The 14,639-nt window shown below is 39.4% G+C and overlaps 1 protein-coding gene across 2 annotated transcripts in view; it reads right to left on the bottom strand.

The window, feature by feature from the left end:
- zgc:162331 (uncharacterized protein LOC793007 homolog) overlaps positions 1 to 14,639 on the bottom strand; it is a 110,632-nt gene that overhangs the window by 76,494 nt on the left and 19,499 nt on the right. Inside the window, exon 2 of one of the 2 annotated variants that reach the window (XM_061029769.1) lies at positions 5,973 to 6,078. The exons of the other annotated variant lie outside the window; for it this stretch is intronic. The gene's annotated coding sequence lies outside the window, so the exon portion shown is untranslated. The remainder of the gene's footprint in view (positions 1 to 5,972; positions 6,079 to 14,639) is intronic. 2 annotated transcript variants of the gene reach the window in all.

Below are 14,639 nucleotides of genomic sequence, written 5' to 3' on the forward strand. Positions count from 1 at the left end.
ACTGATCAAGATATCAAAAGTGTAAAAATGTGATTGATATGGTTTAAAAAAAAAATCTTATTGAAGTTAAAGTTCAACTTTGCTTTATTGGCACGAACAAATCAGTGGTGTGATTGCCAAAGCAGTGTACATAGCACTTAATACAATAAGCCTATATTATGCATATTTACATTCATTATTCATAGCCTATTATAACATTATTATTATTTGACTTGGCAGGTTTCCATGTTTTCCAGAATAAGTTCCAGAATGTGTACAGAGACTGCTGTTGATTTTAAAGCATTTAAGGCCTTTTTCTAAATCACTGTTTATTTCTAAACTTAAACAAACTATGATTGAATGTATACAGTGTGTGTCTTTATGGAAGTTCATTTAGTCTAACAGGCAGAAACCAATTGAAGGCAAGATACCTGCAACGCATTTTTTCGCCGGTAAGTGCTTTACTCCAGTTGTCTTTCGTTATTAAGCATTGATGTTGTTTCATAAATTTTCAATATTGTTATAGTTTTTGTAGTTTTTATATAATTTTTATTTTCATAAAATATGTTAAACTATGCGGTTAAACGTCAGTCTTTGGACGGATGTCTTGCAACATCTCTTCTGGTGACATAATTTACTAAAACACTGAAGTGAAAAAAAAAATGTTAAAGGGAATTTAATACGAAAAGGACGGATGTTTGACAATGGTCCACTTTCCAGTTAGGTTGTATATTGTATTATATTTGTATATATTATTGACAATATCTATGAAACTCATGTCACTAAAGCACAGTTGATTTGAATAGAAACAAACGAACTAGATGTTAATGGACAACTATTAACCCACATTCAGAAGCTTTAGTGAGGTCGTGTTTCAAACAACACTTGAAACAGCCAGAAGGCAGTTCATGCTAATTGTGATGCTAACGTAAAGGCAAAGCAAGCTCATAGTTTTGTTAGCATTAAGTCTTGTCACATCGCCTAGCAGCGTCCGTTGCTATGGATACGCTGTTAAATCTCTCAAACCGCATTACATTTTCTGTATTTTTAGTCTATTCATTTAAAAAATAATTTTAAATATATTTTATTTTCTCAGTCAACTCGGGGTAATGAAACATAAAAAATAAGTTTATTTTCGGAAATTCGTCAGAGTGCATTAATGTGTGAATATTTAGTTCGTTTCCGGTCAGATGTCAGTTTACCACAACATCTAAAATTTGTTCCTGCAGCTCCTAGGTTGCGCTAGCCTATGTTAAAATGTCGCTTATAACACTTATAAACAGAAATGCTTAGCTATAACTCCTGTTATAACTGAGATATCTGCTAAATAATATTTTTTACACTGACAAATTTGAGTTCTGCATCCCAAAACGTCACGTCAAAGCTGATAGCAGTGCGTGTCCTGCTTTTCTCTCCTTCACAGCTGCTGCGAACATTTCAGCACTGAAAATTCAATGATACAATCAAATCTTTATTTAGAATGTATGCACAGAAATTGCGCATAAAACAGGCTGATGGAAACATACATAATGTACCAGAAGGATAGAATAATAGTGCACACCTTTAAGCTAAAGGATGTAGGCCTACTTGAAATATATATATATTTGTTATCCTATTGTTACTTTTACGCTTTTTTAACCCTATCTATATCTCAATCTGACCTTCTTCCTTCATTCATGTCTAACATGTCCACAGATAGAACTAGCACAATACTATCAGTGTGATTGATTAAATCACACAAAAAGAGGATCAAGCTGCTGAAGTTTCATCATGACTGATGCAATGAGAAGAAAGGAGGTGAAGGAGCGTGGGGTGGCCCACAGCATACAGCAACAGGAGGAGAACTTGCCCTACCCACATATGGCTTCTGTTGTTTTGTGCTTGAAACAAACCACCAAACCTCGAAGTTGGTGTCTGGCGATGACCAACAGCCCATATCCTTTCCTTCCACTGAAGGTCTAAACTTGCCCAACAACTGGGGACACTGAATATCAGGAAGAATAATACAGAATAATATGTTTGACTTGATATCACGCTGTATGTATCCATCTGAGTTCATGTGATTGTCTGATAGAGTTTGAAGAGGAGCCTGGAGACTATGCAAACATCGTACAATTTAAGCTGTATAAGTCCCATTAGGTGCCTACTGCATTAAATCTTTCATTCTCTGTTTTCCAAAAGTTATATGAAGTTATAAATGTGATCTACTCTGTCTGTTTTGGACTTAACCTGTACATGCACATGGATGGATTATATGTCCATTCTGATGGTCCTGCTCACCTGTGTGACTCTGTGCATGTACAAACCGCATGAAGAACACAGCATCTACCTGGAGGTAAGTGTGACCTCTAGGGGGAACCGGCAATAGAATGTATTTGATGACCTTTCAATTATTATTTCAATTTATCAGTAAAAGTTAGAAATAAAGTGAAGTTGTAGAAAAGCAAACCTTTACCCTGTGAACGTATGTGAGCACAAGCATGTTTGTTGTTGCTGTATCTACAAGTGTTCTCTTTTTCTATGTGTATGACCAGGTTTTTGAGGTGGCTATATTTGCGTTGTTCTTGTTGGAAATGGTCATCAGGATGGTGGCCATGGGGATCCCTGGCTATCTGTGCAGCAATTGGAACAAGTTTGATTGCTTCATCAATTGTGGAGAGTAAGTATCCAACGCTTCTGTCCCTTGCTCATAAATATCTCTATTTTCTCGTTCATCTGTAGTTAACTCTAGAAATCATGTGAAATGTCTTTGTTACTCCAGGGTTAAATACAAATGCAGAAGTGCTCCTAGCTTTAAATTGGAGAAACAAAGCAATTTGGATGCTATTTTGCTCCATTGTTTGATTGCTTGATTGTTTTTTTGTTGTTGCCATATTTAAGATAAGGCATTGCAAAATATATATTTTTGAGCCATCAGCCTCTCGTGTGTTCATAATCATCATAAGAATGTGTGCACATTTTAATTTTGTATATGTAACTGTCCCTTCAGAGCGATGGATTTTGTTCTGGCCCACTACGGCTACCGATTGCAATTTTTACAATCTCTCAGGCCGATGCGACTGTTTGGTAGGATACAGAGGAAGTCAATATTTGAACACCTGAAATCATCAGCATGTTTTTTTTCCTCAAAACATTCATTGTTGTCTTCTTTTTTTTTTTTTTTTTTTTTTTGTAGGTATGCAAGTTTTGGTGGCAGTGCTCGTGGACACCCTGCCAATGCTGGGAAATGTTCTCTTCCTCAATATGCTGGTCATCCACATCTTTGCAGTTGTGGGAGTCCAGCTTTGGGGCGGGCAGCTGCGAAACCGCTGCTTCCTGGGAGAGGACATTCCTACGTAAGGATATCTTTCTTTCTTTTCTTCAAGTGTTTACATTTTGAATACTTTCAGAACTAGAATCGGCTAAAAAAAGGCCTCCAGGTATTTAATAACAGTCCAGAATAACAATAATATGAAATAGAAATACAGCAAATATTTACATTGAAGCTTCAACAAGAAAATGCCTGGTGTTTGTATATGAACTATATATGTAACAATTCATTGATCATTATTGTCACCAGTTCACATTCTGTCAATCAAATTATTAACTGGCTAATTATTACTTCAATGATATGATTGATGTTGCCTCTTGTGATGTGACCTATGATTACTTACCAGCTTTATATAAACAGTTTTTGAGCTATTATCTTTATTTTTCAATTTAGAGAGTACAACGTATCCCTGAGTCCATACTACCTCTCCAAGCTTGGTGAAATGTACCCCTTCATCTGTTCGCCTGACAACAAAGGCGGGATGCAGCGCTGTAGTGATATCCCAGCTTACAAAGTGGACGGAGAGACCTGCTCCTTGGCTGCTCCCCACCATCGTTCAGCAGTAAATGCAGACAACAGTGTCAACTGGAACCAGTACTACAACGTCTGTCGGCCCGGGGCGGACAACCCGTACATGGGAGCCATCAATTTTGACAACATTGGCTTCTCCTGGATAGCCATATTCCAGGTAAGGAGGGCTTAATATGTGTGTCAATTAATAAAGTCAATGTTCTGTTTGTGAGAATAAAGATGAAAACAGGGAGTATAACATTTTGAGTTTTAGAATTTCAGAACCAAGACAATATGTGTCATGCCAAAAAATATGCATGTGTCAAGCATATACTGTATGGTTCTTTGTGGATTTCTGAAGACACTCAAGTCCTGATGTTCTTGCCATCATCCTCATTTATATTCTGTCTATGTATAATCTATCATAAAGCAGAGGTTTTCAAAGTCTGGGAAAGTAAGCCTCACCTGCCCCAACAAAGAAATATGTCACACCTGTTAAAAAAAAACGATTCTTTTAAGATTTCCAGAGAAATGTAAAAATTCTAGAGAGAATCTTTGCTTTACTGTCTAATAATGGACAATGTTTTAAACTAAGAGTGTATGGCATGATAATTATATTTTAATGTTATTCTTCTGTCTCTCCTTGTTTCCAGGTTGTTACACTGGAAGGATGGGCAGAGATCATGTTTTTTGTAATGGATGCCCACTCATTCTGGAATTGTCTGTTCTTCATATTTGTCACCATTGTAAGTGATCGCTTGTCATATTTGACCATTCAGTTGACGGCCTCAGCATTTAACCATGTTGTTGTCAAATCTCTGTCAAAGTCAAATCCCAGCAAATTGAGGGAAGAATCACTTACATGCAAACATGCTTCTGTTACCCAACCAGATGGGCTCTTTCATTATGATGAATGTGTGCGCAGTCGTCATCGCCACCAAGTTCTCCGAGAACATGGAGAGGAAGACCGAAGAGCCACACGCTGGCACTGTTACCATAACACAGATATTTGAAGAGTTGATGTGCTTGGTGGAGAGGACCTTCTCCAAAATCAACAGGTCAGTTACTGTATAGGTATAAGTAACAACTTATATCATATATATCCAACCTGAATATACTGTTAAGTAATGACTTTCTAAAAAGAGAGTTAAGTCAAACCTCCTCTGGGTTTGTTCACACTGACGAGATGACACTTTCTTCAGCTCCTTTATGTGTCACTCAGAGGCTCAAACATGTTTCATACATTTTTACACTAATCCCTCCCTATGTCTGAGTGGAGATCAGTCCTACAAACAGCTGCACTCCATCATGAAACTTTGGCTAGGTACCTAGGCTTCTACATATATATTTATCTGTGTCTTTTTTCCTTTCACCAATAGAAGCCACAGGGTGGGCCCTGATAGCAGCGACAGAAAGAGAAACACCTTGGTGAGACCATAGTGAAACATCTGTAACACCACCTCTTGCATCACTTATAAGGGGTCACTTCACTGACTGCCTTCACTTTTAGGATGAGGTCTGGACACCCTGCTTGAAAATCCTGAAGAGGACTGTTGCAAGTACACTGTTCGACCGACTGATCATGTCAAATAAATGAACTCAAATTCAAACAATTTACAGAAAATAAGGAGAAATTTAAATCATACAAAGAGTGAGTACAGAAGCTATTTTAATTTGAAATACATTTAATAAGGATTACTTGAAAAAACAAAACAATCTTCTTGTAAATTCCCAAATTGTCCTCCAATGTTCAACTGATGGTGACTTCAAATTTGCACGTCTTTGTTTTTTAGGTTCCGTAAGATTTTCCAGCGCGTTATCTCTCACAGCTTGTTCGACCAAGTGATCCTGATCTTAATTCTTCTAAGCTGTGTCACCATTGCTATGGATAGGCCTGGAATAGACCCTAAAAGCACGGTGAGACACACCGACTGGATATATAACCTACAATTACCTGTGCCCAAGTGGAGAGTAAACCTTTAGGCATACAGTCAATCTCTGAAGAGTTTTCATGTCACACCCTTTCATGGTAATGCTTATCTAGCATGTCCTCTTCCACACGGCATCCTCATATTTAGTTATGAATTGTGAGGCTATTACAGCGACACCACAGACTGACATGTAAAGAGGAATTTCCCCATGGGGACAAAACTGATTATTTTTTATCTCTGACCTTTAGGAGCGATTGATCCTCGATGCGTCCCTCTACGTCTTCTCTGGTGTGTTCCTGGTTGAGATGCTTTTCAAGGTTAGCACCTTTTTTTCCTCCCTGGAGAGGCCTATGGTTAATATGAAATGAAATTAGTATGAACATCATTTCTATATTCTAACACATAGATATAATTTTAAAACATAAACATTTTTGACGATTTCAACATTAGTCAATTCGTGTTGCACAGATTTTTCCGCTGGTATCCTCGTAATACAAACTCACATGGCTCTGTGGCCAGTTGTTACTTAAGAACTTCTGTTTCGAGTTCAGTACAGTGAACAAATAACACTTCAGACTTTCTATCTTCCTCTCTAAAAAAAACACTTCAGTTGTTCAAAGGGAAGTTCTTCTCCTGCTGGGGTGAGGACATAAGAAACATCACCACTAAGAGTGAATGTCTGGAAGCCGGCTATTACTGGACACGAAAGAGGTTTAACTTTGACAACTTGCCTCAGGTACAGAACGACAGATTCATCATTTCACTGTCCTTTGAAAATATCAAATTATATTTCAGGGTATTGAATCTTAATAGATCTTGTTGAAAAGAAGAAAATGTCTTTTGTTGACTTAACATTGTTTTCATGTTTCCCTTCAGGCTCTGATGTCCTTGTTTGTCATGTACTCTAAGGACGGCTGGGTGAACATCATGTATGATGGACTGGATGCTGTGGGAGTAAACAAACAGGTATTTTTTTTGCCTTCAGCTTGTCTTTTTAAAAAAAATGTTGTTACACTGTAATATACATGCTATGAGAATAATGGACTGTTTTAAGTTGATGTGCATTTGGTTCGATTATGCCACCGGAAGGAAAACTACTTCCTGCTTGGAACTGTTGGTAAAATAGAGCCAAAGATTAAAACTATTAAGTGCATTTGAAGATGGTTAGAGCAAATGTTAAGGTGATCTGTGAGCAAAGGAGCTATAAACTTACAACCACTGCATGATATGTCTTCTAAAAGCTCCATCTTTGTTTAAACACAACTCCTCATATATCACCTGCCTTTTCCACGGCTGCACTCCCACACAAGTCACATGTAGGTCTTCTGTTTGAATTAGCTGCCTGCGTTGGTTTAACTGTAAAATTCCCACAGACAATCAAGCTAGGAATGACCAAGATCATTTTTCCAGAAGACATTTAAATCAAGTGTGAGGTGAATGAAAACATCCTGACAAAGAGGTGTGCTCCAGTAACTTCTTCTTTATACTAATACATTAACGGCTGTCAGCAGCTACCTCAAGTAGAATCTCATTCTATGAGGAATACGATGGTAAACTTGCTCATTCACCAGCCAGTGGAGATTCTAGAGTCTGCCGGGGCCCTCTGCAAAGATCAATTGGAGGCCCCTCCAATTGATTGCATTGCAGCGAAATTTGCACATTTTGGCCCCTGCTTTGGTTTAAGTCAGTGAGCCCTTAGGGGGCCCCTATTGGTCTGGGGCCCCAATCAGTTGCCAGCGCCTCTGTCACCAGCAAACAAGCAACAGGCTAAATTTGCGGACCCCTTTCCAATATAGTGACCGCCATCTTTCACCTCTTTCACTGACACTGAGCCCCCCCCCCCCCCCCCCCCCCCCCCCCCCCCCGCCCCCCCATCATCATCTGCTTGTATGTTTCCAGGTTGGAAACATCTGTCTCCTCTTCACCTTCTTTTTTTTCATCTATGCTGCGTTAGGAGTGGAGCTGTTTGGAAAGCTGGGTAAGTCACACATTTACACACCAGCTTACTGCAAAGGGAATTTCAATACACCGCCTGCAGTGTGAAACCTTGATCAGCCTGTGATTTCATATTTTGACTTTGATTTTCAGTGTGAAGAAAACATGAGAGCAACAGATCAGATGGTCGCGGTTGTGCTGAAATGAAAGCTGATGTAGTTTGAACATTTCATGTTGGGGGATGAATTATCTGCTAACTCAAAAGTTTTCTTCTGTGTTTATCAGAATGCACCGATGATAATCCGTGCCTGGGTTTGAATGAACACACCAACTTTAAGAACTTTGGCCAAGCGCTCCTCACACTCGACCAGGTCTACACAGGTGACAATTGGAACGGGATCCTCAAGATAGGCATCCAGCTATATCCCATAATCAAATATGTAAAGACCAGAGAGACATGCTGAGACATTGTCTGCCCTCTTGTTGTAACCTACATCATAGAGCAGCAGGTATGTGTGTCTGTTTGACCAGATACACACACACACACACAGAGCAGAGAGAGGATTGAGAAGGTGTCATTTTCAGCTGATTAAAATTTGTCACCCTCCTGCAGGGTTGTGCCAGCATGTCAGGGGGTTTATTTGGGATCTTGAATCTAACTGCTGCTCTGTACGAGCGAGTGGAAGAGCAAACTTTAGATGAGAGATCAAAAAACAGTCTATACCTTTCAGGCTTGTGTCATACAGACCTAACAAATCCTCCAACCTCTTGATGGCATGGTCATCTCTTTTTACTGTCCAACACCCAGCTGACACTTTGTACAATATTTGACCATGTGTCTTCTCTACAAGCTGATTGTGTTTTTTTTCAGGACACGTTGAGGGAATGTCCTGTCGATGTCAATGCCTGTCCAAGCTACCTGTCGTGGATCGCCCCGATATACTTCATCAGCTTCGTCATCATGGCCCAGTTCGTGCTGGTTAACCTGGTGGTGGCGTCCATTATGATGGCACTGGAGGAAAGCAATCTGGTACACACCAAGACAAACACAAACTTAAAGCCATTCTTTGATAAGAAGTTAGGACACTCTCAATCCCCTTACTTTGATCACGGTGGAGGAATTGTTTGTCCCTGCCTTAAAAACAGAGTAAAGAGCTTGAACATCAGAGTGGGCCTGCAGTAGTGTCAATGTCAGCGGTCCTTGGCCCCTCATTTAAATTTGAAATTTTAGAATGGCATAGAAATGTAACAGAATAATATTTTGGCCTTTCAGAGAAATCCTATTAACTTCTGTCTCCCCCTGGAGGAGGAAAATAACCAGGACACCGAGCTGGAGTTGACTTCTACAGGGGAGAGGGGTACAACAGGTCCAGCCGCGCTATCGCAGACGAGTCCGGTGTCAGATGAACAGTCAGAGGAGCTACGTGAATGTAAAGTCTCGTTACCTATTCTATTGTTGTAAGTTAAAACCGCTCCAAAAACAGCAAAAAAACAAAACAAACAAACTTGTACTTGACTTTTTTTCATAAACCATGAATTTATGATCTGTTATGATAAGTTGTATACAGTTTGTGGTTTAGAAAAGGCCTTTTAAAGGGACACACACCAGGAACTATCATCTGCATTTCTAATAGCATCATTAACTCCTCTCTGGTTTTTATTTCTCAGATGGGATTCTGTAGAAGTACAACCTGGGCTTGGTAAATGCATCAAACTGAACACCAACTGTCTTTGATTTAAAAGAAGAATGTGCAACATTTGACACAAATGAAGCAGAAATCAGGTCTATCCTGTGTAAATGTCTCTGAGTCATGACTGTCTGCAATGAGTGAGAAGCGAGAGTCCTGCTGGCTGTGTTGTTGTGAGAGCCGTGTTTACATCATGTTTACATGGACGGGACGGCCTTGTGCATGAAGCTGTTTTAGTCAAGGACTAGAGAAAAGAAGAAGATCATACTCACTGATTATTTGAATGTTACATAAGTGTAATTAGATCTCAGTCTTTCTGTGTCAATTTATGTCCAATGTGAAGCTATGAGCTAACTGAGCGCTAACATTAGCCTGCTAACACAACAATTCAGGCCGCAGGCAATCGGAGCTTGAGCCAAGTACAATTTTGTCCAACACTTGCGCTGAAAGGTGCTTAATTATGATGGGTTCTAATTCATAACTACTTTGTGCAAACTGGAGTGCAGAGAAGTTGGAGGTGTGATGCTGGAGGATAGTGGAGGCTTCAGAATAGTGGAGGTGAAACCAAACACCAATTTTTACAGTCCTAGTTTAAACCCAGGCACAATTCAACTGGCTGATTGACTTCACTTATGGTTGCAGAATATCCCTTTAAATCTCTGCCACAATGCTGCACGGGTTTCCTAGGATTAGGATCCAGCTGTTGGCAGCTGCTGCGAGCCTCAAGATCCTGAACAGATGTCTCGCCAAAGGCTTCAGAGTTAAGTAGCAACGGTGAAAATCTCCAAAATCCCTTAATTATGAGCACTTAAAAGCACACCACTAAACCAGAAAGATTCATCTTAAATGAACAATTTAGTTATTTCAGTTCAAGTTATCTTTTATCTGTACAAGAAAAACACAGTTTTCAGGTTGTAATGCAAAGATAAAATGTTTCCTTTCACACAAATCTTCAGGAACCACTTCATACTCAATGATGTGGATGTTTTATTTTGTCTCATGAATCTTTAGCTCAGACGGTCTAATGTCTCATATTCTCTGGACACTGTCAGCTTCCAGCTCCTGCAGCCACAACATCATCAGACCGTCAGTTAACAGCTCTCTGCAGCGCAGTGGGGTCCTGCAGACTGAAAGATCTTTCCTGATTAAATTCATGTTTCTTCTATTCAAAGCATTTGCTGAATTTGTTTTTCCTATGAGCACTAGTAGAGTCCTGGGACATCTGATCCCTGTTGCTACAACCCACATCTGACCCCTAGGAGGAGAAGAAGCAGGGGTCAAACAAGAGGGAAGGGGATTTGAAGGGCAGGGATCAGGCCTGGAAGGTCTCTGGGACAGCTGGGACAAGACAACATAATCCCTGACAAGAAAGCAATGCTGGAGTGTCCTTGAAGTGTCATTACTACAAGGACACATCCTCGGAGTGTCATGTAGATAAATACATGTTTACTTGCTGAAGAAAAATCAAATTTTAGGGCAAAAAGGAGTCCAAATTTTCACTCTTCAATCATTGGGAAAGAGGGTGAAAGATGATATGAGATGAAGATCCATGCTAAGAAAACTAGGCAGGTGGTTAAGTCAACACATGAAGAAAAACAAGAAAGGAAGCAAAAATATTCAATTAAAGAAAATAAATTTCCCTTTAAAGGTGGGTGCTTCCACTTCTAATTTCTTTGGTTTCTTCAAGTGCAGACCGCTCATCCCTCCTGACTGAAACATGGAACTCCATGTAAAGCTGGTTGGAGGATTTGAGTGTAGATCCGAGCTTTGGGTGACTCCCTGCAGCTTTTACACTTAATTGAGGAAGCGAGCAGCAGATTAAAAGAACAAGATAAATGTGCAGTGACTCTGTGTGCGGCAGGAAAGCCTCTGGGACCCCTGGAGCTCGTCTGATCTTAGATTTGATCCCACACTGCGGGACCTGGCTGCATTTAGAGTCAACAAATGCTATAGAAGGAAAGTGATTAGCTGGTATCAATCTGAGAAAGGTCAGCGGGAGAGTCGCAGCATGATGGCCTCTGAGTGAGGAAACCCTAAACTTTCATATTTCAGCTTTTCCAGTCAAATCAACCATTTTGAATGCAGAAAGACATAGAAACAGTGGATTTATGTAAACTTGAATAAAGAAATTAAAAAACTTTGAATAAAAAAATTGCACAAAAAAAATCTTCTAATCTCAATAATCAGATGCAAAGTTTAAGACATAGACTAAAAAATTGTCTCATCTGGCTTCTGTGAGGATTGGACGTGACCTGGAGTTGGCAAGCACACACTAATATGGATCTAGATGCAGTAGTGCGTGTGTGTGTGTCTGTGTGTGTGTGTGTGTGTGTGTGTGTGTGTGTGTGTGTGTGTGTGTGTGTGTGTGTGTGTGTGTGTGTGTGTGTATTCTCTGCTCGTGATTTATGGGTTTTTTGGATGTGATTCCTAATGTGGGGTTAAAGGTTGCTGCGCTCTGGCACAACTATTTTCTATTCACATTTGAGGTCTTAGGCTGAGCTGATATCCCGACAACACTCTCTCCCTCCAGTATCACCAAAGATGATCAACAGGGTGCTAAAAAGCTTAAATTAAAAAATCTGACTCTGCCAAAAGTTAAAAAAAAAAATACACACTTAAAGAAAGATAAAGGCAGCCACGATAAAAATCATTATCTGGTTTCTCAAAGTACTCGGTCAGAAATTCTGCATTTTCTCTGCTCAGACATTTAAAAAACTAGTTTCTCATATAATCGAAAGCTTGTGCAGAGTTTTCATTTTGTAAACAACAGACCAAGCAGCAGATCTCACCTCTATCCCCCACGCTGTGGAACTAAACAGCACCATCTTGTGTCTATAGGGTGTTATTGCAGCTTACTTTTTATCTTCCTCCCTCCTTTATGCACCTTTATTCAGAATAGATTTTTTCTTGAAACACTTTCACAAAAACATTTTTTGGTAAAAAGGTCTCTATGATGATTAATGCATGCAGTCCAAAGTGGTGCAGCTCAGACCGTCAGAACTCATCAATCTCGCCCCTCAGTTCCTCTCGGCCTCCTGCACCACAACCGTCACCACGTCCCGAAAATTCCAGTCCTCAGACACCGGCCTGCTGACCATACCACACACTGGACTAAATGCCGTCACAGACCCCACCCACTGAAACACCCTCCCATCAGACATCCTCAAAGCCCCATCTTTGGACTAATTCAAAAAACTTCTTAAACATCATCTGTTCTCCACAGCATACAACCTCCATCAACTCTGCCTCTCCACCAGACCATCCTTTTACTTACTGTCTCAGTTTTGCCTTGAAAGGCGCTAGATAAATTCAATATATTATTATTATCATTATCATTAGAACTTTATTCTAGTGAAGATCACAATCATATTAAAAATAATAAATATTTTAGGATTTTAGGAGGTTAAAACTCGAGCAAAACGAAGAGAATGTGTAACAAACAGTAACAGTGTAGCATAGCTGTATAAACAATGAAGTGATGAAGATGACTGAAGTCTAACCCTAACTCTTGGGTTATTTCCACTCTCAGTGCATGAAAACAGTATAACTAAAACCCTGAAAACAGCCTCATGAGTACTTGGCAGCAACTATAATCCTGCAGACTATTTCACAGTCAGTCCAAAGAAGAAGGTGCTGCAGCTCAGGTGCATCACAGCCAGACTCTAATCCAATCAAAAGCAGAGGGGAGGAGCAAAGGGACAAACTTAGAGCCGCCAAATGTAGGACTAACTTCACCTGCTGAGAGGCTCCACAGGCAGCTGTCGGCCTACAGACGATGGCCTGATGTGACTTCTACACACAGACACATTAATACTGAGACTGTTACCAACAGGAATCAAAACATTCATGGACTACATAAAACCAATCCTGGCCCCCCTGCATTGGCCTCCTATTCACTCCACATTCAGCTGAAGATTACTCAAAAAAACCTGCTGGATAAGTGAAAAATGAATACAATATGCTACACAAAAAAGAGTTATAAGGCAGCAACATGAGTTATAACTTCAGAAAAAACTTGAAGTGTGTTATTATCCCATTATAAATTTAGCCATATACATACACACAAACACATATATTGACTGTGTGACCGTTATGTTGCCTTTCAGTTGATTTTTGTCCACTAAGCCTTTCAGAGAAAAGCACCTGATGCATTGACTAAGTGAATCCTCTAGAGGGCAGTATCTGACTGCAGCACTAAATTTGTCTATCCTGGACTGGTCCCTGAATATGTTTCAATTTTAATCTTACTCTTACATTTTATGTCTCAATAAATTCCTCTTTATATTAAAATCTATAACATTCATCACATCCCAGTTTTTACCTTTTCGCCCAAATACATTACAACTTTAACAACTTTGTAAAACCCAGGTCAAGTCAGCCGCCGCTTGAAAGATGATACGTGTCTATACCGGGGTTTACAGTACAGGTGCTTGGAGCACCCAAAAAGAATGAATGCAGCCGCGTATTTCAGCAAAAGATACCATCAATAATAACGGCTGACAGAAAAAAAACACAAAGTTAAGACAAGACAATTGTTGTTCCTCGTCTCCATGTCTCTAGTCCTGAGAATTTTCAGCATATTTTACTGTATAGTTTGTTAAAAAATAAAGGCAAAGTCTGCTTAAATTGCATTAAGCCGCTTTGATATTTTTTTGTCATTTTTGATCTTTTATTTTAAAAAATCTGTGATAGGTGACAAGAAACTTTCAATTGGTTCTTGTTCCTCATGTCCCTGGCTGTGGCCCTGAGAATCTTTAACATATTTTACTGTATACTTTTTGAGATAATTAAAGGTACAGACTGCTCACATTGCATTAAGACACTAATATTTTAGTGATATTTAATATTTTATTTTGAAAAATCTGTGACAGGTGACAAGAAACTTTCAATGGATAACTTTTTTTCTCATGTCCTGTGTGCCTTTAAAGACAGTAAATGTTTTACTGTAAGTTAGTAGGCCTACTGAGACGAAAGTAAGAAAGTAATAATAATGTATTAGACTTTAATAACGCTTTTCTAAGTACTCAAAGACACTTAACAAAGAATAACAACAAAACAAAACAGTGAAAACAATAAAGATGATATAAGAGAAGGAGGATGAGAACAGAGTTGGTTAGTGGTTGGTGATGTTGAAGAGGTGAGTTTTTAGGGATTTCTTAAAAGTTAGCTATAGTTGGAAAGGAGCTTCTAGCTTGTAAGGGATGTGTATAGTGCAGTTTCCAATTGAAACATAATCGTGAACTAGAATTAGAGAAACCAACAGGAGTAAGCTTGACATGAAACCAA

This window comes from Labrus mixtus, chromosome 22 (genome assembly GCF_963584025.1).
Source record: "Labrus mixtus chromosome 22, fLabMix1.1, whole genome shotgun sequence".
NCBI lineage: Eukaryota > Metazoa > Chordata > Actinopteri > Labriformes > Labridae > Labrus > Labrus mixtus.